A 25,269-nucleotide genomic window follows, 5' to 3' on the forward strand; every position below is an offset into this window, starting at 1 on the left:
TAAGAAATTGAGAAAATGACCGCCACCATAGCAAAGACAGACAGGTAGAACAACTAATGAAATATAAACATAAAAACAGGTAATCGGGCCTCCTGAGTGGCACAGCGGTCTAAGGCATTGCATCGCAGTGCTAGAGGCATCACTACAGACCCGGGTTTGATCCCGGGCTGTATCACAACCGGCCGTGATAGTGAGTCCCATAGGGCGGCACACAATTGGCCCAGCATCGTCCGGGTTAGGGGAGGGTCTGGCCGGGGGGGCTTTACTTGGCTCATCGAGCTCTAGCGACTCCTTGTGGCAGTCCGAGCGCCTGCAGGCTGACCTCGGTCGTCAGTTGAATGGGGTTTCCTCCGACACATTGGTGCGGCTGGCTTCCGGGTTAAGCGGGTGGGTATTGAGAAGCGCGGTTTGGCGGGTCATGTTTCGGAGGACGCATGACTCGACCTTTGCCTCCTGAGCCCGTTGGGGAGTTGCAGCGATGAGACAAGATCGAAATTGGGGAGAAAAAGAGGGTAAAATACAAAAAACCAACAATAATAATAATACAAATTATTAACAAAATAAATTCCAAATAAATAAAAAATATATTTAAACTAGGCAGTCAATTACAGTTTCATAACAGACTAAAAAAATATAGCATTTAGAATTTATAATTACGTTTTTGAATGTCCTTGAGTGGCCCAGCCAGAGCCGGACTTGAACCCAATCAAACATCTCTGGAGAGACCTGAAAATAGCTGTGCAGCGACGCTCCCCATCCAACCTGACAGAGCTTGAGGATCCACAGAGAAGAATGGGAGAAACTCCCCAAATACAGGTGTGCCAAGCTTGTAGCATCATACCCAAAAAGACTCGATGCTGTAATCACTGCCAAAGGTGCTTCAACAAAGTACTGAGTAAATGGTCTGAATACTTATGTAAATGTGATGATTTTTTATTTGTAATACTTTTGCAAACATTTCTAAAAAACAGTTTTTGCTTTGTCATTATTGGGTATTGTGTGTAGATAGATGAGGGGGGAAACAAAGCACTGTACACCTTGCCAATACAAGGTGCTTTATTGACAGTTCAATCTACCCATCTGCACTCTTCCACATCAACTTGACAACACAAACCAAAACCAGCAAACATGATTTTATAAATCAATTTTCCATATCACAATTATTTATATTCACTGAAATATAGTCACCCTGGAGCTGTTCTCAAGATGGATGATGGGGTTTCTGAGGTTTCTTGTGTTGCTGGAAAGGCCTTTGTGTGTTTCTCCAAGTCATTAAACACACGATACACATCCCACACCACACCTCCCCCCTCTAGTTCACATCAGACAATTACTTTATCATAGGATTGCACAGTAATTTGGAGGTAAAAATGGAAGAGTTCTATCTGTGTGAAGTCAGACATGCCGCATCACCCCCCACTCCTCTCCTCACTCCAAATAACACATCTCATTAAAACACATAACGGGACAATGCTTCCATCGCATTTACAGGAAAATAAAGACGCATTTCATCTTGCATTTTAATGATGTGTACAAAAATATAAGACTGCACGTTAACATCGCAATTTGTGCAACGTTCATTAGCTCCAGACTTTTTAAACAGATAATGTCAGTCAGACGAGACGACCCAGCCATGGTGTCACGCTAGATAATGAGACATGATGATCTGAGAACTAACTGGCTTTACTGAGCGTTTTGGTGTCGTCTAGTTGTCTATAGTAATAACCTGGAACCTGGGCCCGTGTTCACAAAGAGTTTCAGTTGGAATGCTGATCTAGGATCATGTCTCCCCTGTCCATATCATTTTAATAATGATTTAAAACGAAGCACTGATTCTAGATCAGCCCTCCTACTGAGCCTCTAAATACAGGCCCTGGTGCCTAGTCATCTACAGTTATAAGCTGGTGTCTAGTAATCTATAGTTATAAGCTGGTGTCTAGTCATCTATAGTTATAAGCTGGTGTCTAGTCATCTACAGTTATAAGCTGGTGTCTAGTCATCTACAGTTATAAGCTGGTGCCTAGTCATCTACAGTTATAAGCTGGTGTCTAGTCATCTACAGTTATAAGCTGGTGTCTAGTCATCTACAGTTATAAGCTGGTGCCTAGTCATCTACAGTTATAAGCTGGTGTCTAGTCATCTATAGTTATAAGCTGGTGTCTAGTCATCTACAGTTATAAGCTGGTGTCTAGTCATCTACAGTTATAAGCTGGTGCCTAGTCATCTACAGTTATAAGCTGGTGTCTAGTCATCTACAGTTATAAGCTGGTGCCTAGTCATCTACAGTTATAAGCTGGTGCCTAGTCATCTACAGTTATAAGCTGGTGCCTAGTCATCTACAGTTATAAGCTGGTGCCTAGTCATCTACAGTTATAAGCTGGTGTCTAGTCATCTACAGTTATAAGCTGGTGTCTAGTCATCTACAGTTATAAGCTGGTGTCTAGTCATCTATGGATATAACCTGAGGGACAACAGAGAATTAGCTGGTTAGTTTATGATGCTTTCTGTCTGGACCTGGACAGCCTGCGTGTCCTGCTGCCTGTCTGCCTGTTCTGGCCCTGGGTCCCCCCTGGGTCTGACCCTGCGTCTGGGTCTGGTTCACCTCCCGTCCTTCTCCCTGACCTTGGTCCTCCTGTCTCTGGGTCTCTTGCTGTTGGGCCTTGTCACCACTCTCACTGCCTGTCCTGTTCCCATCTCACACTGACAGTCTCTACTAGCTGAGGGAGCAAGAGCGCCGCCCCTCTGGGTATCAGTGGTAGTGACCGTTCCTGTGCCCTCCCTGGGACCCTGCTCTGGGCCAAACAGGTCCTCAGACAGAGCCTGAGCTGTTCCGGTAGATAGAGCAAGGCTGGCCGCAAGCCCAGTTCCCTCCCCTGTCATCGTCCCCTGCACTGTCCTGGGGAGAGGCTTGGTCCACATCCTCTTAATCATCAAACATCTCAGGTGTGAAGATTCTCTGGTCTTCCTCTAGCAGGGTGAGATCGTCTGGGCTCAGAACTGGCAGGGACCTCCACAGGGGAGGGGTCTAGAACCGGACCCTGGTCCTGGCTGGGAGGGGTAGCGCCGGCCCCTCACGGGCCTTCCTTCCTGGGCAGGGGATCCAGACTTACATTCTCCTGGTTCTCTTCCTCCACAGAGTCAGGCCGAGGCGGGTTGACCAGAGGACCACAACGCCGGCCTGGGTCCCGGGCCTGGAAGATGGGGGGGTCTTGAAGCGGGTGGAGCTCACAGGGGTGGAGGTGGTACAGGTGGTGGTGGAGACTGTGGGGGAGGGGCCTTGGGATCACTCTTCAGATGAGCGGAGGGGTGTTGCTGTGTCTGCTTCTGGTCACGTGCCCACAGAGAATACACACGTTATGGGAAACCATAGAAAAGAAAGACAACACAGTTGTATGAAGACTGTTATAATACATTTAGAAATTCAGATGAGCTGAGGAGTTGATTGGAGCAGTCATCAGGTGTTGACAGTAAAGGTGAGAAAATAACGGGGAAAGTACATTGACGATGCCAACATTGGCCTCAAGGATCCTATATGCTGGGCCCGTAACAGCTAGGTTAGTGTACAGTACACTACACATGTTTAGTGGTTTAGGTGTGTGGGCAAAGGATGTCTTTCTGACTCTTTTCCAGAACAGTGCAGAGGAGAAGAAATCACCACCACCGTTTCACGCTCAATATAACACAAACAATGGTCAATGTGATTTAATTAAAAGCAACAGTCTAACATCTGCTCATCAACCTGCTTGCCTCAGACCAACCCAGCATCACTCAGCCATGTAGAAGGTCTCGTAGTAATGAGACAGATTGGTGCACACAAACTCCCCCCACCTGATCCAGCTCCTGCCACCCCCACCCACCCCTCTAAACACAATTGAGCAAACAGCTCAGCCTTACAGCGACCCAAGTAACGCGACAGACAATAGACTGGAGCTCTAGAACGGAGTGTATCCACCTCATTTACAAACCCAGTGACCTCATAGTACTATCATTCCGTTAGGTTCAGACCCATGTTTTTCTATGGATCCATCCTCAGTGAGGTTCAAGGTACCATATGAAACCTGATCTCGCTGCATTTACGCTCGCTTACCTAAAACATATATACACAACGTTTTGTACATCAACATGTCTTAACATTCCTAAAGAGGAAGAAATGTAAAATGTTTTGACTAAAACCGAAGCGAAGAATCCTGAACGTTGGTCAAAGGAAACCCTGGAGGGAGGAAACGGCAACGGCATTGCTCCTCTACAACCCTAACATCTTTGTTCCACTACATTTATTTATCAGAGAAGTAGATCCAAAAAGCCTCACATTGTTCCCCTGTTCCCATCCACTTTACTGGGACAGAACTGTTCTAATAATATCATCCCATCATGAATAACAAGATAGATGAACACACCAGATGTTGGTCTGCAGTGAGATCATGTAGTCGAGGTAGTGGGAGACTGACTGATGCAATGGACTCATTAGGAACCACGTATACAAGGAGCTAACGTAAAGAGCTCTGGATGAAGCTTTCATATGTTTTTATGCACCAATCAAACCTCTGACTGAAAATCTACCAGGACCTGACCCCCTGTAGCTGGGTGTGGGGCTCTGGGACCTGAGAGGTGGTAGTATGGTAGTGTGGTGCATCGTTGCCCAGAGAAGGCTGTCTGAGCTGGGGCTAGGACTGGGCCGACAGTGGGACAGATCTTCCACAGTCACTAGAGATTGACTGGCTGGAGACAGGATGGTGGTGCTGTTGAACGTCTGGCTCCCTGCTCCATGGGTCTCTCCTGCCCCCTGTTGGCACCTGGAGAAGGCCATCAGCGACTGCATAGCACAGATGAAGGCGTTGTGGTGCCTGAAAAGGTTATGCACCCACTTGTACAGACCTGGTGTAAACAGAGACCAATCTTGTTGGTGGAATATAAAATATAAAAACAAAATTATTCCCACTTTTCTAATAACACTTATTTTATCAATCCTCTAGGTTAAAACCACAACACACCTCTATCTTGTGGACAAGCATCACCACCAAGTGCCCAAGATAAGAAACTACACATTGTGTCAGGCAACGGAGACATTCGAGGTTTTGTTTGAGTAATTCAAGCTCGAGTGGCTGCAACCTGCGATCATTTATTTCAGTACTGAGATGTATTTGTTGGGGTTGTTTCCAAACCGGTCGTCTACCAGAATGAGGGCTCCCCAGTCATTCTTGTGTCTGACACACCTGTGCTAGTAAAAACATGTTCAAGTTCAGGTAGTAACCTCCTGGTTTTCAAAATGATCAAACATTTTTATGCTTACTGATCATGAGCCTGATTTGTGAGCTAGGAAGAAGCCTCCTGTGATAGGCTGAGTCGAGGACAGAGAAACAAACAAGAACACAAAGAGACCCGCATCTGACCAAGGCTTGGTTGAGGGCTCTGTAGGCCTGGATCTCATACCAGCGGGAGCCTGACAGCAGACCCCTGGCTTTACAGTGCTGGTCATTATACTTCATCTTCAGCTCCACCTGAAAACACAGCAGGAATGTTAGATGGAGACACGTCACAGGACGGGTCATCAGGACACTGCCATACTGCCACCACAGACCAAATCAAAGCTGAAAAAGAGCAGAACAGACAACGGGAGACCGACTGGTATGCTTACAATGACATTGAAAGATTAATAATAGAAAACATTTGTCCCGTTTTAAAATCTGGTTAGCTGAAGTCACTAGTCTGTTACATATGGCAAGGATTTAGCATGATATCTCTGGCAGATCCATCACATTTGATAAGATATGGCAACCCTTTCTGTCTTATCTATCATGTGATGGGCAACATGACACAGAGTCTGCAATCCACCCCAAATTTCAATTTAAAAAATGGTGCCGATTATTTTCTACTCTGTCAAGGCACTGTTTTTGTTTTTCCTGTCTTCTTTCAGGGGGTGGGGGTGTTATTGTTGTATTGTTTGCTGTTATCTGTCTGCTTGTAAAAATGAACATGTATAAATAATGTAATTTTGTTATGTTACAGCCTTATTCTAAAATTACATGTTTTCCTCATCAATATACACACACACAATACCCCATAATGACAAAGTTAAAACAGGTTCAGACCCTTTGTTATGAGACTCGAAATTGAGCTCAGGTGCATCCTGTTTCCATTGATCATCCTTGAGATGTTTCTTCAACTTGATTGGAGTCCACCTGTGGTAAATTCAATTGCATGTGAACAATGTATGAACATTTCCCGCTATCCCCACAATTCTTGTCAAACACGATTACTAATAGATTTAAAGAAAGTGTAGATGTTCAACACTGTACCGAAAGTTTCGTAAGAGAGCGCATAGATACAAAATACTAATCGCTAGTGTGAATAACGGCAAAACATTTATTTGTGTATGTTACATCGATATTTAGTCGATCGATACACCCCAGACTTTTGGCCATCTGTTTCAGCTAGGTTTGTTTTCCAGTTGTAGTTCACTGTCTACACGTAAGGCACATTTCTTACAGACCTACATTCTAATTAAACAAACGGACAATAAATACAAGTCCACTAAGTGTTCTAGAATGAAGGAAAATATGGGTCAGTTCAAGAGGGTGATATGTGAAAACGGTTTTCTTTACCCTATGTCATTATAATCAAATCCAATCATTCATCTGAACTTTATTATAGCTTCAATATGCTTGTACTTGACAGTTTGGATGAACTACGAACGTTATAGGTGCGTTGGAAAAATGACACGCTCACGAAATTCATCTGATTAATTCATTACGAGTATGATTTACATTCATAATTTTAACCACAATGTAACAAATAAGCAAACTGGTTTTAACTTTAGCAAACATCGTCAACATTAAATGTGCTCACTTAGCCTATCTTCATCTCCCTCCGTTGCATTGTATTTTCTACTTTTAGCACCCTGGTCAAAAATGGTGCGTGCGCTAGCAAGGTCAAATTGTCGGGACCCCGTTTCCCCCATTGAAATTGTCTTTAGGTCAGGAATCAGATTCAACCGCGGGCCAATTTTTTTTCTGGAGAGGATGGTCAGGGGCCGAAACATAATTCCAAATAATTTGTAGACTGCAAATTGACCGCAAGAAACCCAAACAGATATAGTATTTGACTAAAACATAATTTCAAACCTAGCTTACATTTGGATATGATCACATATACAGTGCCTTTGGAAAGTATTCAGACCCCTTGACTTTTCCCACATTTTGTTACATTACAGCCAAATGGCATGTCTTCCTAAAATTTCTTATAACACAAACTCTCTTTGTAAAATCGAAATTCTAAGAACGATAGTGTGTTGAATAGACTTACAGTGGATTCGGAAAGTATTCAGACCCCTTGACGTTTTACACCATTTGTTACATTACAGCCTTATTCTAAAATTAATTTATACAATTTTTTACTCATCAATCTACACACAATAACGCATAATGACAAAGCGAAAAACAGGTTTTTAGACATGTTGGATAATTTATTAAAAACAGATACCTTATTTACATAAGTATTCAGACCCTTTGCTATGAGACTCAAAATTGAGCTCAGGTGCATCCTGTTTCCATTGATCATCCTTGATGTTTCTACAACTTGGAGTCCACCTGTGGTAAATTCAATTGATTGGACATGATTTGGAAAGGCACACACCTGTCTATATATAGAGCAAAAACCAAGCCATGGGGTCGAAGGAATTGTCTGTAGAGCTCCGAGACCGGATTGTGTCGAGGCACCAAAACATTTCTGCAGCATTGAAGGTCCCCAAGAACACAGTGGGCTCCATCATTCTTAAATGGAAGAAGTTTGGAACCACCAAGACTCTTCCTAGAGCTGGCCGCCCGGCCAAACTGAGCAATCGGGGGAGAGGGGCCTAGGTCAGGAAGGTGACCAAAAACCCGATGGTCACTCTGACTGAGCTCCAGAGTTCCTCTGTGGAGATGGGAGAAACTTCCAGAAGGACAACCATCTCTGCAGCACTCCACCAATCAGGCCTTCATGGTAGAGTGGCCAGAAGGAAGACACATGACAGCCCGCTTGGAGTTTGCCAAAAGGCACCTAAAGCACTCTCAGAACATGAGAAACAAGATTTTATGGTCTCATGAAACCAAGTTTGAACTCTTTGGCCTTAATGCCAAGCGTCACATCTGGAGGAAACCTGGCACCATCCCTATGGTGAAGCATGGTGGTCATCATGGGGTGTTGTGTGTAGATTGCTGAGAATTTTTTGTAATTTAATCGATTTTAAAATAAGGCTGTAACGTAACAAAATGTGGAAAAAGTGCATTCGGAAAGTATTCAGACCCCTTGACTTTATCCACATTTTGTTACATTACAGCCTTAATCTATAACGGATTAAATACAAAAAATCCTCAGCAATCTACACAACATCATAACATTTGACTGCATCTTGTGTAGCCCAGAGAATTATCTTTGACATGAAGTGAGAAGGACAAATCGCTACTTGTCAGACACCACAAAACCACCAAATGTGCTCCAGTGGGCTGATAGGCTAGCCATAGCTGTGGGCCATCACCTGTGCTCTGACCTGCCATCCAGCACCTTTCAGGCATCAGGCAGGGCACATCCATTGAGAACTAATGTGATTCATGTGGGCTGTGGAGTGGGAAGGTGAGGGGCAGACTGGAATCTCAGGGGGAGACGCCAACCCCCTGTAAAAAAAAAAAAAAAGAGCCTGAAGAGGTTTGTTATTGCCTGCCCAGAATTCCCCCTCAGACAGATCTGTTGTGAAAGGGGGAATAAAGGGGGCATACAGCGGAGATGAAGAAGAGCAGAGACAGGAGGTAGGAGGGGGTCTAGACAACACAAGTGATGAAGTTGATCTGGAAAACAGATCTGCTGTGAAAGATGGGAGGATAGAGCAACAGGCAAAGAGATGGTGAGACAGGAGGTAGGGGGGCAGAAAAGGTGGTCCAGTCAACACACGACGAGCAACACGCCATGCCACAAAAAGGCCACGAAAGCATCCATCTCCATCAATTTGCATCCATCCATCAATTAGTCTCTCCTGGATTTTCAGCGCTAACCTTTTGGGATTGACAAGTGAAAAGTTCATGTGGCGTCTGACGGGCGGGACATATGGGACATGCCAGCGAACAACAGGGACTGACAGGCAGGTGCAGTGTGTTCACAGCCCAGAGCACCATGTCCCCTAATGACACGGGCATGTACACACTGTTCCCCTCTCTGCTTTCTGTCCTGGGCAGAGAGGTGTGTCATTACTGGATGTCATCATGGTCTGGATGAGTCCGTCCATATTTGGTCTGAGCCAAATAAAGAACAGGAATTAGATTCATTAAAAAAAAAAAAAAATGAAGAAACGCCTCACTAGACCATGTCAAAATGGACCTGTAGAAGCCACTCCATTTTCTTCCTGGCCAGATGTATACTACTCATGTCATGGGGGCTCACGAGGCCAGGCTAGTGGCTGTATGGTGAGATGAGATGTCTCATCCAGTCTGTTAAACACCAGAGGGCTTGACGCATCTGCTTCTGAGACCACGAACGGAAATGGCCAGTATCCCCGAGCCGCCAATGTCATCGAAATCCAATGGGAGTCCATTTCAGCGTCCCACCCCAAGTGAAAACCATATCTGACATGACAGGATGCATATGTGAAAAAGCCAATTCTAGCTTCTAGCGAATCTCCTCCTAAATGTGAAAGAAACCGCCAGATAGAAGAGATTAGTTAAAATGTCAGGAGATCGTTAGTCGCATGCTCGCTTTGGCCCAGTCCTCCCACCGCTACCTGTTCATGCTTAAAAACATACATTTGACCAGCAAGCATGGTTTGCAGCTGAGCGGACCGGTTTGCGTGTGCCCCCCTGGCAGGCCTAACCATCTTGTGCCTGTCAGTGAGATTGTGGAGCGCTCCATCTACCTAATGTGGCAGAGCTGACAGCTGGGTGCCTCGTCCTCAGTGTGTCCCTGTAAGATGTGAACACACACTCACAGGCACCTACCCAGCACGCACACACATTCTTACCCCCCCCCCCCCCCCCCCCCCCCCCCCTAAACTGTCTGGCCCTCCTCCTCCATAAAGTATCAAAGCAGAGACACTAGGTCTCTATAAAACTATGTTTGTGTCTTAAAATGTCTGCTGTGCTCCTCATTAAGCACACAGAGATGCCGTATCAGTGGCCTTTCATTGCCTGTTGAACCAGAGGATTGTTTCTCTCCCTCACACACACACGACTGTGTATTGTAAGACATGCCTGTTGTGGAAAAAACAACTGTACATGTGTATAATGTAACATTGTGTGCGTCCCAAATGGCACCCTATTCCTTATATAGTGCAGGGCTCTGGTCAAAAGTAGTGCACTAAATAGGTAAAAGGGTAACATTTGGGATGCAGATTAAAATGTAATAGTAGCTTAGCAGAGCTTTCGATGTGGAGGACTGTTTACAGTTCACCTTTGATCTCAGGCACGATAACAGGCTAGTAAACGCAGGGCTGCTCTGTGCTTCGGTTAAAACCTTAAAGTTTTGCTGAGAGTTGGGTCTGGGAAAAGCAGTCTAGGCACGAAGGTAGGCGTCCACACTACATGAGGGGTCTACATAAGCTATAGGGGGTACATGTTTGAAATGTGGGACAGGGTCAGTGAGTCCAAGTTAACGTGTGCTGAGAAGGGAATGTCGATATGTGCTTCCATAAAAGGCATAAATGTTAAACAGCTGGGAGAGTAAGAATATATGTACTTTTGTGGCTGTGGGCATGTGAGCGAGACCATTTGAGTGTAGTATAAGTGTAGTTGTGAAAGTGTGCACTACATGTGTGATATGAGCATGCGTGCATGTGAGTGTGATATGAGCATGCGTGCATGTGAGTGTGTATCTGACCCCTCTAAGATCCCCGTCATAGCCGAGGCAGCGTTGTGTTGCTGTGTACCTGTGGCTTCCTGCCTGCCCGGCGCCTGCTTGGTTGTTTTAGCGTAGCTGTCAGAGGGGCCGTGGGGACAAACAGTCACAGTGACCTGGACCTGATAGTCATTAGTGTCATGTCCTGTCCCCTCTTCTGGTAATGGGGGTCAGCTAGCAGACTTTACCACCCCCTCAGGGCTCCCCTGGGGCCAGGACAGGCAGCTGACACACCAGGAGGAGAAGAAAATAAAAAGGAGAGAGCAAGAGAGCTGACATGCGGACTGCCATTTACACCATAGATGAGAGGAAAGAGAACTTATCAGAAAATATCTGCTGTGCTGTTGGATGAACCTGTTTCTCAGCATGAGTATCCCCCAGGAGCCCATAGCTCTCTCTCTCTCCCCCCTCCTTCCTTCGGCCACATCTAGCCTACTCATCTCCCATCCCTCCAAGGCTACTCAAAATGTAGCCTGCAAAAAGGGAGCCTGCGATCAGGCTACACGATAAGGCTAAATACTGATGCTGGGCCTCGCGACACTGACCTTAATTTGAACTTACTCTACCTATTGTCTTCTGATTTCGTCCTTATTCGGGTGTAAATATGAGACAAAATATCCACAGAAAAGTGTTATTAACCCACCTGCCTCTGTGTGTGGCTATCACGATTTGCTCATCTTCACCTAAGGCACGCTCACAATAAAGAAAGTACCCGCACGCGATGCATGCATACTAACCAGTCTTACAGGGGCTTGCATAGTTTACATGGTTTTGTGCATGTACAAGGTGATAGAAATCTCCACGGCAGTACCAGTTTGAAAAGTCGGTTTAATAAAACATTCCTATGGATATTTTTTAGACCCGAAGGACCAACCGCACAGACAACCGGTAGAGCAAGTTCAAACGTACATTATTCAACATTCTGGCTTGTAAGGAAACTTTCCAAGTGTTTGCAGTGCTTTAATTCAGACTGTGTACACAGAAAGCTGGCATCACAGTCAGATTTATTAGGCAACACTGGGCCATGACAAAAAGGTAAGGAAGAATGGAGGGAAGACAGAGGGAGGAGGGATGGATGGAGGGAGGAGGGATGGATGGAGGGAGGAGGGATGGATGGAGGGAGGGTGAGGAAGACAAAGGTAGAAACTATCTGCTCAAGACAGAACAATCACTTTGGGATTATATTACAGAGCACCAGAAAAAGAAGAGGATGGAGGATGCACTTTGTGTGTGTGTGTCCCTGTGTGTGTGTGTGTGTGTCCCAGTGTGTGTGTGTGTGTGTGTGTGTGCGTGTGTGTCCCAGTGTGTGTGTGTGTCCCAGTGTGCGTATGTGTGTTCAGAACTTTTTCAGTGTTGGCTCTGGAGGTCTGTAGGAAAACACATTGGTAGCCAGCAGATTCTGTGAAGCGCTTCCACCTGTATGTGACTGACTGGACACAACGGTAAACAGGGGTCTTTCTCTCTGGGTCCTCTGCTGTGAAACAGACCTGATGGGCTCACCACCAAGAACTTGTCTCTGGTTCTTACCTGCAGGTCCTTGATGTTGGGGAAGGGGATGCCGACGGTGACCACTGCTCTGGCGTTGTTGTCTGTGAAGTCCAGTTCTTCACTCACCTTCCCTCTACACACAGCCATCAACAGAGCTCCATTTGGGGGGGACAGAAACAACCCTAACATCAACCCAGTCATCTGTCCTAAACAGATATGACTAGAATTCTTCCACATTTAAAAGGGTACCCAACACCAAACCAATTGGTGCTCAATCCCTTGCACAAGAGAGATACAGACAGAGAGACAGACTGACAAAGATAGAGACACAGAGAGAGAAGAAGAAAGAGAGCGAGTGAGACAGAGACAGCCCAGTCTCACCTCTGTCCCATGCAAACTCTCCACTGATTCTGATGGCATCATAGTACATCTGCAGCAGCTCATCAAAGTCTCTCTTCTCTCCTCCTCTAGGCTCTGTGATCACCGTCTTCCTCTCCTCCAGCTTCTCCCACAGCCCTGTGTTGGTCAAGCGGTCACACAGCTTGTCAAGCATCTAAGAAAACAGAACACCAGCAAACAGAGCAGGGCTTCATGGATGCATCAACAAAAATAATAAACAGTGTGATTTGTTCATATCTTTTCAATTAATCTTTTTCTTAACATTTCTTCATTTGTTTACTCGTTGGCTGGTAGAAATTGCATACTTTTCAAAACTCAGCTATCAGCAGATTCCTGAAGACTACACGCCATAGCCTTCCAATAAATAAATAACTATCAATTGGTCCTAACATGAATCAGGCTTGGCACCACTATGGGATGGAAGCTATTCTTCACATGGGTCTTAATGACCTAATGAAGCAACAGAGCAGGAGTTGAGACTACAGTAAACAGGGAAAAAACTATGGCCATATTATACCAAGAAATGTGGTCCACCTTAGAGCCCCCTGAGAAAACCTTTCACATAGCAGCATAAATACTGAGGTTTGTCTGCCAGCCAAAAGCAGCAACCTCTCCTCTCACAAGACACACAGAGAAATAGGTTTCCAGGTTTTCTTTCTAGAACTCTAAACTGTTTTCAGAGCTAGTGGGGGCACCTTGAATCCTTTCAGGGCTAAACAGTCCAGTACACTGTCCTAACAGCTTGGCATCCAGTACACTGTCCTAACAGCTTGGCATCCAGTACACTGTCCTAACAGCTTGGCATCCAGACACTGTCCTAACAGCTTGGCATCCTGACACTGTCCTAACAGCTTGGCATCCAGACACTGTCCTAACAGCTTGGCATCCAGTACACTGTCCTAACAGCTTGGCATCCAGTACACTGTCCTAACAGCTTGGCATCCAGTACACTGTCCTAACAGCTTGGCATCCAGTACACTGTCCTAACAGCTTGGCATCCAGACACTGTCCTAACAGCTTGGCATCCTGACACTGTCCTAACAGCTTGGCATCCAGACACTGTCCTAACAGCTTGGCATCCAGTACACTGTCCTAACAGCTTGGCATCCAGACACTGCAGGTGTGTGTGTGTCTTAAAGTCTGAAACAAAGTTCACATCATGATGGCACTGGAAGCTCCTCTGTCCCCCAGCCAGTCGTTCTCCCTCCTGTGGCTCAGTTTCCCCCTCCCCTTCCTCCACAAAGTTGATGCGTTTAAACCCCCCCACTCTTCCTCCATCCATAATAAAATCACTGTTGTTGCTGTTGCTGTTAGTGCAAAAAGTCACAGTCTCTCCAGGGAGGAACATTGATCTAAAAGCCCTCTCCTCGTCAGCTCCTAGCAGAGATCTAGTCATGTCTCCACCGTAGCGGATTATTTGCATGGCTTCACAATCAAAGAGCATCTTCATTGGTTTGGAAATGTGTTCGAAGGGTCAAGTAGAAGTTATTCTTGTCTTGTAGTCAGCAGAAAAACTTCTCGCAACAGGTCTGGGTTTGGGAGTAGTAGGCCCCAGCCAGGAGCAGTGAAGCAGTGGGAAGATAAAATGGAGGAAGGTGTTTTCATACAGGCCTCGTTGGCCCATGTTATTAAGTGAGATACAGAGAGAGACCAGAACAAATAGAGATTGACCGAAAGACAGGGAGAGAAATTCAAAGAAAGAGAGATAGCTAAAGAGAAGAGGGGGTGTTTGTACAGGCCATTATCCAACTGTCCTGTTAAGTGTAAATGTGCCGTTACTGTCAGAAAACAGCGGCGTACCCAGAGACGACACCAAAAAAGCATCCAGGCAGTACATAGTTTAGGACAAAGAAGTAGTAGTATTTAAACATTTTTTGCAGTTAGTCGGTTACTCTAACACAGTGAAAGATAGGGAAATGAAACATTACGAGCGCATGGATGGATGGATAGTTCCTCTAGTTCCTGGCACACCAAGATGACTGACTAGCTACAGCCTGCCTGTGATTGTGAAATGAAGCAGAGGCGTATTTCATCAGGTCGCCTCGCTCAGCGCCACAAAACAACCGGGAGGGCCGGGAAACAGGAAAATTTGCATCAATAAAACACAACACTTTCACAAAAGCCGCAGCGTTACATTGACAAGGGCCCCCCGCTTCATTCGTCAACCACCACAACTCCTCCACAAAACTGGTTGTCCGAACAATTGCTTTCCGATCCAATCCTGACTGACAATGGGTGAATTATTCATGTTATGTACTTTAGGATGGGAAACAAAACAGCCATTATCTGCCACACTGCACTTGAGGAAGACCAGAGGAGAGGCCGATTCAAGGAGGAATGGAAGAGGAAGCTCACTCTCTCGACATGCGAAGCTCACTCTCTCACTGATCTAATTGATGGTCTGGGTCACTGTAGTCAGCATCTTGGATTGTTGAGATTGTCCTTTATGCAGCCGACGTAAAACTTCTACCAGGGAACAGCGAGTAACCTGATTACAAAGGGAAGAGTAACCCGATAATAAAACGCCAGCCAGGGCTCTTAAAACACAGAGTGTAAGTCACAAATAGCACCCTATTCCCTATATAGCGCACTACTTTTGACCAGAGCTCTTTAGGCCCCCCTATTGGACATGGTCAAAAGTAGTGGACTATAAAGGGAGTAGGGTGCCATTTGAGACACATGAAGAGACACATGCACTTGAGCAGCACAAACAGTCTTTGTGCAGAGCTTGTCGTTTATATTCCCCGAGTTGTAATTTGTAAAGCCCTTATAAAAGCGGGGGGTGAAATACAATCCAGTCAGTGCCACTCCAGCAGGAGCCACTTGGCTTGCAGCAGGGCCCAGGGTAATGGTCCCTAATGCTTTTATCTCTCAGACACTAAGAGTAAACATCACTCTGTCTGCATTCCAAATAGCACACTACTCCATACATAGTGCAGTGCTTTTGACCATGGCCAAAAAAGTAGTGTACTTTAAAAGGGAATAGGGTGCCATTTAGGATGAACCTTCTGTCTCGTTGCTCCAACTGATGCTGCCATTTAATTACGAGCACATTTTCCTTAATCTTGACTGAGTAGAGCTGGGTTCAAAGGCGACGAGGCGAGGCAGAGCAGAGAACAGGCAGGGAGCATAAACATTAAAATCAGTAGATGGTGATAGCGCTGACATCATCCAAGTATTCCTATGCAAACTCCCGATTGCTCATGAAGTATTTGAAATGTGCCGTATTGCTGAATGGGGCTGACTCTTATATCTCAGTGAGTTGAATGGCACCAAACAATTGTTAAGGATCATGGTGAAAGTGGCCACAACTAGCAAAGGATCATAGTCGATGAGGTTGTTTTCATCCTGCCTGAGAGTCAACCAGGGAGCCTCCTCGTAGCCTGCCTGTGTCAGCACGTGGTCCTGTGTGACAACAAATCTAGTAGTCACTATTTCATTAAAGCTTTTGGGGCATTCTGACAAAATTCACATAGAAATCTGAGTTATAGATCCGTCACTCTCATTGAAAGCAAGTCTAAGAAGCGACAGATTTGTTCTATCTGCGTTATTTCTAAGCTTCCCGTTTTTAAGTTTTGTATCTTTTACTCTAAGTTTTGTACACCAGGTTCAAACAGCTGAAAAGACTATATTTTGGGTTGTTAAAAACATATTTCACATCGGTTTAGACGGTAGAATGATTCTCTACACTATACTTGCTAGTTTTGTCACAAACTGAAATTAGGCGAACTATTCCAATTTTAGCAGTCAGGAAATGGGAGGAGCGATTTCTGCCCAGTGCAATTTTAATTAAATATCTCGATTTGTGGTGAACTTTAAAGAATTTACCGTGGGGTTCGAACTTGATCATAATAAACTAATTTTAAAGCCTAAAACGACCGCAATAAAAAATTTTAAAAAAAATCGCCATTCTGGTGATCGTAACTTACATAGGGTTTCTAGGGCAGACCAGGGCTTTTGGCGCCGCTAGGTTGCTATGCAGTAGCCGACCAGCAGCGCTTCTGACTTCACGCTCCAGACTGGACACTTGGGGCCTGGCAGGGAGACGAGACAAGGAGGAGGGCTGGCTAGGTCTAGGAGACGGTGCTACACTACTCTATGGAGAGGCAGGCAGACACATGACAGTCACCTAGCTATTCATCAAGGCTCGTCTCCTCTGCCAGACAGCTCACCTTGACCTCTAACTGATCTGACCAAACTAATGACAGCTAATATAATTTTGCAAGAACTATGCACAAGCAATCGGTGCACACCAAAGTGAGGACCTGTGTAGAGTTTATGTGGCCGAGTCCACACGTAGTACACATAGTATAACTGGAAGGATGCCGTTGTGTGTCATGGTGTGCGTGTGTGTGTGTGTGTGTGTGTGTGTGTGTGTGTGTGTGCGGGTGTGTGTGTGTGTGTGTGTGTGTGTGTGTGTGTGTGTGTGTGTGTGTGTGTGTGTGTGTGTGCGTGTGTGTGTGTGCGTGTGTGTGTGTGTGTGTGTGTGTGTGTGTGTGTGCGGGTGTGTGTGTGTGTGTGTGTGTGTGTGTGTGTGTGTGTGTGTGTGTGTGTGTGTGTGTGTGTAACTTGGCCTCCATGACTAATTTAAGGGCATTATCTGACGGGTAGGTGACGTATCCACAGGGTCTGCTGAAGCGCCACAGTAAATGTCAATCTGCACACTCGGCTGGCGCCCAGGTGCACAAACACAACAGGAACGACCCACAGAGGGGCAAACCACCACACGCACACACAGACATTTTAAAGTAAAATGGCTCCTTTTGAATTTACCGGTTGTGTACTTAATTTAAACAAATATGAAGGAAATAGATGAAGAGGAAACAAACTGAAGGTGGTAAATGTGTGAATCAAACCCCCGCCCCTAGTGGCAATGTGTAGTCCACAACCACTGGATCTGCAGCAGGCCAGTGCTAGCATGGCCCCTCATTCTACAAGGCACACAATAAGGATCCAGGCAACATGACATGAGGAGGACTACAGAATTTGGCCAGTCTCAGAGTAACCAACAGGCACAACTAACAGTGAATAATTCATGGTGATTTCTGGGTATGGTGTGTGTGTGTGCGTGCGTGTGTGCAACGCTCAGGTTCTGGCAACAAACAACTTGGTAGAGTGGGCCAGATCTTTGCTTTGTCTAGTCTGGCGGGACGAATGCCACTCTTAGGCACTGAACTCTACACCTCTCTCTTGTGCACGTCTTCCCTCCCTCCCTCCATGGACCCACAATCTCCATATTTCACCTCTTTCCTCTCCACTCCCTCTTTCTGCCCTTCCTCCCATCCCTGATGTCGGTGGGCTGTGTTGCGACGCGTCACTGTTCTGATAGCGCCCGTTAAATTATGGAAGGGGTCTTGGGCGACTGTAGCATTAATGAAACATGCAGGCCTGCCTGCTCCTACGCTGCTTTGTGGTTGAGAGCGGGAAATGTGTTACAGCCTTAAATTATTCCGTTTAAATATGACAGCAACCTTCACGCCAAGGGCGGTGCCAACCAAGTGGCTTCCGCACCACCTGCCACCCCTCCCCTGGTGTCCACACCTCGAGCGTGAAGCTTGGGCTGTCAAAGTTAAGCACTGAAGAAGATCTTCTTGGTATCTACTTGTAGTCTCTTTCTCCAGAAGGGTTAGCTGTTAGTGAGCACAGACAGGGGTCATCATGATGATGTGGTCGGTGACACTTTGCTTCTTGAAAGTCCAATATCTTGAAAACTTGACTGCTGACATTTAAAACATTTTGGGATTGTATCAATAATGAAAAACCCCCCACCAAAATATAGTTTGAGTGGAATTCCCCTTTAAAGCTTTGCCCCCTCAAAGCTGTAGCTTAGCGAAACATTTAGCCTAGCAGCAGCGCACCTCAGGTTTCCACTGTAAAAGGCCATATAAAACATCTCAGCTGGAACAGTAACGATGGATACATCCCCGTCTGAGCAAGGTGACCCATAAACCCAGAGATAGAGAAGAGACACACCCTATAGAGATGACAGCACACCTTACACTGACTAATAATGTTGGAGCGTGGCTGGAAGACAGCAGGGCAAACGTGTGTGTGTGTGTGTGTGTCCAACCTCCTCCTCAGCCTCCTTCAGGCGCCAGCGCGGAGGCCTTTTCACACATACAGCTAGGTGACATCACCCTAATGGCCCTTATCTCAATCTGCTTTAAAAGCATCTTGTGTTTCCTTTTGATCTTTTCACCCCTGGAAAACACTTTTTAATAAGCCCACCTCTCCTCTCCAACCCCCCATGCTGTGTTTTGTCCCTTTCCTCTTGCGGTGCGGCCAGACTGCGAGGCGCGGGCAGAGCGGTACCGTGGTTTTAATGGGCATTAACTGGGGGGCTGTTGAGGCTCAAGTGCTACAAAACCACAGCTCCAGGAGGGCTCTGGGAGATGTCTGAGTGTGTAATGTCTGCAAGTAGTGTGTGTGCATGGCCACACACACACATGCCTGTGTGCGTGCATGCGTGAGAGAGTACCTTTAACTGTGTTCTTGACTTGTACTGTATGTTCAGTGTGCGTATGTACCCTCACTGTGTCTGCCAGAAGTGTGTGTGTGTGTATCTGTCAGAGGGCGACTGACAGAGCCGAGAGGCTCTGCGGCCTTGCTGTGTGATCTTAGTACTGTATGACTGTGGCCTCTGTCCTTCATACCGCTGCCTCTCTGATAGGCATCATCCAGACACACTGGAGAGGGGCGCCTGGAGACGACCCATCCTCTGTCTCACTCACACACACGGCTCACCGGCTCCAGAGGGCCTCAACAGACTCTACAATTAATACCCCTCATCTCTTCATCATATTTAAGAGCCGTCTGTCTGCACATTAAATATTAATGCACAGAGGGCATAGAGCTCCTACACTAGTCATCAATAATACACAATACCCACCTAGAGTTGTTCTGTGGCTGTCTCTGCCTGCCTGGCGTCATGGCTGGGGGGAAAGAGACAAAACTGCATCCTAATAGGAGACTTTAAACATTCATATTCTGATAGCACTGATATAGTCTCAACTGGATAGTCAACTAGAGGGAAAACCTTAAGCTTTGACAACATCAAAGGGTCAAATACAAACCATAGGCCTATTGTAAATAAGCATAAAGAATGTGTGCATTGTAAGACACTAAACAGACACACAAGAAGACACACAAAAGAGGTATGGAGCACTATGCAAAAACACAAACAAACCTTCACATGTAACACTCACGTATCTGTGCACGTGCGAGCACCAACACACAGCCATAGTGACATGAGAGAGCCAGCTGGTCCCTAAGTGGACTGGTGGTGGTGATGTGACAGAGACACAGAGCCTGAATGGAAATCTATTATTCATGGAGGGAAGCATAACAAACAAAGGAGGACAAAGTATTTATCAATGGGCCCTTAGAAGTGTCTGGTTAACTGAAAGACAATACCGGGTTTTATGTAAGGTATTTGTCAGCCTACAGCTGTTTAAGAGACACCTATTAGGTCTACATAGGCCTACACTACCGTTCAAAAGCTTGGGGTCACATAGAAATGTCCTTGTTTTTGAAAGAAAAGCTCATTTTTCATCAAATTGATCAGAAATACAGTGTAGACATTGTTAATGTTGTAAATGACTATTGTAGCTGGAAACAGCAGATTTCTTTAATGGAATATCCACATAGGCGTACAGAGGCCCATTATCAGCAACCATCACTCCTGTGTTCCAATGGCACGATGTGTTAGCTAAACCAAGTTTATCATTTTAAAAGGCTCTTGCTCAGGTCCTCTTGCTCAGTTGTGCACCGGGGCCTCCCACTCCTCTTTATTTTCTGGTTAGAGACCGTTTGTGCTGTTCTGTGAAGGGAGTAGTACACAGCGTTGTACAAGATCTTCAGTTTCTTGGCAATTTCTCGCATGGAATAGCCTTAATTTCTCAGAACAAGAATAGACTGACGAGTTTCAGAAGAAAGGTCTTTGTTTCTGGCCATTTTGAGCCTGTAATCGAACCCACAAATGCTGATGCTCCAGATATTTAAATAGTCTAAAGAAGGCCAGTTTCATTGCGAACAACAGTTCGCAGCTGTGCTAACATAATTGCAAAACGGTTTTATAATGATCAATTAGCCTTTTAAAATGATAAACTTGGTTTAGCTAACACAACGTGCCATTGGAACACAGGAGTGATGGTTGCTGATAATGGGCCTCTGTACGCCTATGTGGATATTCCATAAAAAATCTGCCGCTTCCAGCTACAATAGTCATTTACAACATTAACAATGTCTACACTGTATTTCTGATCAATTTGATATTTTAAATGGACAAAAAAATAGCTTTTCTTTCAAAAACAAGGACATTTCTAAGTGATCCCAAACTTTTGAAAGTTAGTGTATATTACAGCTGCTATGGACTCTTAGGACCTCTTCCTTTGGCATGCTGTTGAAATCAAACAAAACGTCTTTACTCTCTACTTATCTCAACCTCATACCAGTTGCGCCAAACTTGCTTACACACAGCAAGGATATCATGAGTACATTAAAACACTCGACCTCAATATGTGGTCTCTAGCCCCTCCTGGTGGTAAATGGTAGGAACTGAAGATGATTTAAAGGAGAAAGTGGTGAGTGAAAATTAGGAACACATCAGCTCAGTGGTTCTCAATGGTCGTGTTCACTATGGCACTCTGAAGCTAAACGTTTTGCAACGGAAAAAGAAAATCTATTGAACTTTTTTCAAAACGCGCTATGCTTGGCTACATAGTCCAATTCCTTTCTGAGCATCGTTAACCATCAGATTGTTTCTGGATACTATGAAAAAAATCATGAAACGTAACATCAGTGGTGAGGCTGAAATTAAGGTTGGAGGTTTCTTCTGATCTGTGACTTGCTGATGACATGGCTGCCAGCCTCTAGCTGGATAGAGAACTTGACCCCCAGCTCTGAGGAGAAGGATCCCATAGGAGACAATGTGCCTGAGGTCAGCACGATGCTGTGAACACTGTCCGAGATGTCTGAGAACGCCTGCCACCACACACACACCACCACGCCCCTTAGGACAGGCAGCGCTCCACGTAATGTAATAATACGCTATGAGTAACATGTACTTTTATCCCCCAATATAAAAGTTGTATACACAGCATTTACGCTCCAGTACATCCTCTCATGCTACTCACCAGGGCTGGGTTGAGGCACCAGAAGCTGAGTGTGTGTACGAGGGTCTTGGTCTTGGCACTGTGGCGTCGGCGGTTGGGCCTGGCGAAGAAGCCCTGAGCATCTGGCACGTCTGGAGCAGTGGTCCAGGTGTAGGACTGCTGCAGCGCCACGCGGTAGTCCTCTGCAAACCTGACCACGGGAACATGAACAGGACAGAAGTCTTCGTCAGTGATCGAAAGTGTTAGTATAATGTATTTTGTAGTATGTCGTTATGTTGATCTTGTTTTTCACCCTGACTACAATGCACATTTCCCAATTAGGACAATACAAATACTGACTGATTGTTAAAGACTGGTTCACAGACTGCTTCTGACCTGCTCTTCTCCCTGCAGAGGAAGTCCAGCACAATGAAGAGACTCTTGAGGACAGAGGAGCTGGCTGAGCTGATGGTGGGGACCTCCAATGTGTCCTCTCTCCCATTCACCAGCCCAACCCCTCCTCTTTCTCCAATACCGCTGCTAGGTGCTTCTATATAGAGGGAGAGATGAGGGAGGGAAGGAGAGATGTGGAGAGAAAAGATAGATGCTGTAGGCCTCCCTAAACACACAAGTCTTGCAAAAAAAAAGGGGGTGAAAGTGAGAGAGATCAAAAGACAGGGATTGAGACAGGTGAGAGGAGACCTAGGTGATCAACAACATTATCTGACCTGCAGCATGGCAAAGGTGTCAGTGGTGATGCCCTCGGTATGGAAGAATCCCAGAACCTCCTTGCCATTCCACACCTTACAGGACATCTCATACTCCCTCTCAGCCAGAACACTGCAGCTCTCCTGCATCCAACTACACCACAGGAGGAACAGACAAACTGACAGAGCGCGAGAGCGGCCATCTTAGAACTACTGTTTGATATTGAGGAAAGCAAGTCTAGTGAAGACATTCTTTACAAGTATTGATTACATTTCATGTTTAACCAAGATGGGTTGATTAGTAGACCAGTTGTGCTAGTGCTGGGCTAGAAAGAATGTACTAGGAATAGATAGGTAGAGAAACACTACAGTAGTTTCAGTAGGGGAGGAGGTGATGATGAGAGGGAGCTCTTACTTGAGCAGGCTGCAGCAGAAGGCCCAGAGGGGTTAAGGTCTAACTCACTCCAGGAGTTTAGGGTCTATTTACTTGAGCAGGGAACAGCAGAAGGCCCGCAGTGGTTCGTGGTTGGAGCATCTGATGTTATGGGTCACCATCCCATCCAGCTTCTCCCTGGCAGACAGCAGCTGGGGTTTGTTCAGGGTGTAGCTGGCACAGTCCTCTATGTTGTGGGCCTCATCCAGAACCCCAATCTGACCCTTCAGGTTGATGTGAATCTGCAGGGGAGGAGAGGGGTAAGAGAGGAGGGGAAGGAGATAGCCTCCCCTCACTCCTCTCCCGCTCCACCCTAGTAGACCTGCAGTGGGTTTGACCAGGTAGTGTTCAAGGAATATGTTCAGCTAAAAGTAAAAGGACACATCTATTCTTTAATGTGTGAAACCACCTTTTCATCAGGCCTACATCCTCATCACTCACTCCTTCTCTAACTCCAACAACAATTCCCTGCGTCCCTCGTTCCACCAGACTCACGCTCTCCCTGATGAAGGGGTCCAGTAGGTAGCTTTAGGGATAGAAGACTACACCCATCTCTCACTCCTCCTTATCCCAGTCTCTCTGCTCCCCTCACCATGCCTGCCTCTCCCACCAGACCCAAGCTCTCCCTGATGAGGTCCAGTAGATAGTTGTAGGGACAGAATACGATACAGGCATGAGGTCCCTGGCAGCGTAGTAGGAGCAGGCCCTCAGCCTTCCCCCCAGCCAAACCAGGTCCTCTATGTCCCAGGACTTTGAGACCATGGACCCAGTGCAGTGTTCTGGTCCTGCATGTTGTGCACGCCGTTTCACGCCCTGCGTGTGGTACGTAAGAGAGAGAGGGCTTGTTTTTATCCTTGACAATACACACATGAAAACTAATTAAGTTCAGCTCACTGGTGACCTTGAGGACCTCTCAGAACCAACACTGATCAATACCTTCATCATGCTTTATACACATAGGACATGTGCAGACACACACTCAATATAGGTCGGTACCAACAACAACTTTTCTGGCATTACCAATAGCTCGGGGTAATTCCCAAGCGGCAGTCTCCAGTCTCATGTACTAAGGCCCATTACCCGGTCATCAGAGGCGCCTCATCTACCACCATGTCACAACCAGCCGGCACCCCGGTGACACACACACACACACACGTGACGACTATACTCCGTTACCGCCAAAGGCATGGAAAGAAAGGCAGCTATCAAAGGGATGGATGGGTGCTCACTTTCTGCAACACATCATGGATAAACTTTTGCACCTAAAACGGTTTTATTTCAAACGGTTCAGTGTGTATGCGCGAGTGCGCATGTGGCGAAGGTTAAAGGATTAGCGTCCACTCAAGTAATTCTTATATTGGGTCAATGGCAGCTTAGGGGTGTGATTTGACTTCATGACTCCACAAAAAGAGAAAACACAACAGGGAAGTCTTAACCCAACTAAGCTCAGTCAGAGCCAGGTGTATGTAACAAGAGACTGGATTTAGACAGGGCCTAGAGAGTGGGGGGATAAACAGGGCTGATAGAAAGATGAGTGTGATGGAGCTGTGGCCATTCTATCCTCTAGGGTTATCGCGGGGACATCTATTCTCTGTAACAGATCAGGATGTAACACTGTCACCGTGGCGACTGTAGGCTGAGGTGGACAGGACAGATAGACACCTCTGGTGACAGCGAAATAGGGGCTTATTATACGATCAGGCTGACTCATGTGTGTGTGTGTATGTGTGTGCTCATTACACTAGCCCCCTCACCTTGAAGAGAACAGAAGTTAGGACTGTAACAGTTACACTGGCTATAAAGTCTCCCAACCGACACAAAACCTGTCTGAAGACTCGTGACACGTCATCGTGCTAGAGACTGACCAATTGGGGATATTATGGGGTGTGATTGTCACCTGGGGCGACAGTGATGGGGGTTGTCTGCCTGTCCTTTAACTGTGGGGTTGGGTTACGAAGCCTTTCTTTCTAGAGCTCAGAGGCAGCTCAAATTCACTCCCTTTAAGTGTCTGTCACTGGGATTAGAAACACCACTCAAACTCATGATCGGAGGTGTGTGTGTTTCCATGTCTGAAGAGGTCATGGTTTTCACAGCTGGATTGAGGTGAATCTCAGTTCAAAATAATTAAATTCAGGCCCAGTAATAGTCAACGACCTCCATTGAGAGGTATGAGGGCAACACTAATGTAGACTAGCTAGGAGCTGAGCTGATCTAAGCCCTGGGGTAGAGCAGGCCGAGAGGCCTTGACCTCGGCTCTACACAACAGGACCCTTATATTGGCGAAACTACAAGT

At 46.0% G+C, this 25,269-nt stretch overlaps 1 pseudogene; it reads right to left on the bottom strand.

Annotated features, from left to right (window-relative positions):
* Positions 1–3,071: 3,071 nt before the first annotated feature.
* Positions 3,072–25,269, bottom strand: part of LOC120028423 — a 57,235-nt pseudogene continuing 35,037 nt past the window's right edge.

The sequence above is a fragment of the Salvelinus namaycush genome, chromosome 34 (genome assembly GCF_016432855.1).
Source record: "Salvelinus namaycush isolate Seneca chromosome 34, SaNama_1.0, whole genome shotgun sequence".
NCBI lineage: Eukaryota > Metazoa > Chordata > Actinopteri > Salmoniformes > Salmonidae > Salvelinus > Salvelinus namaycush.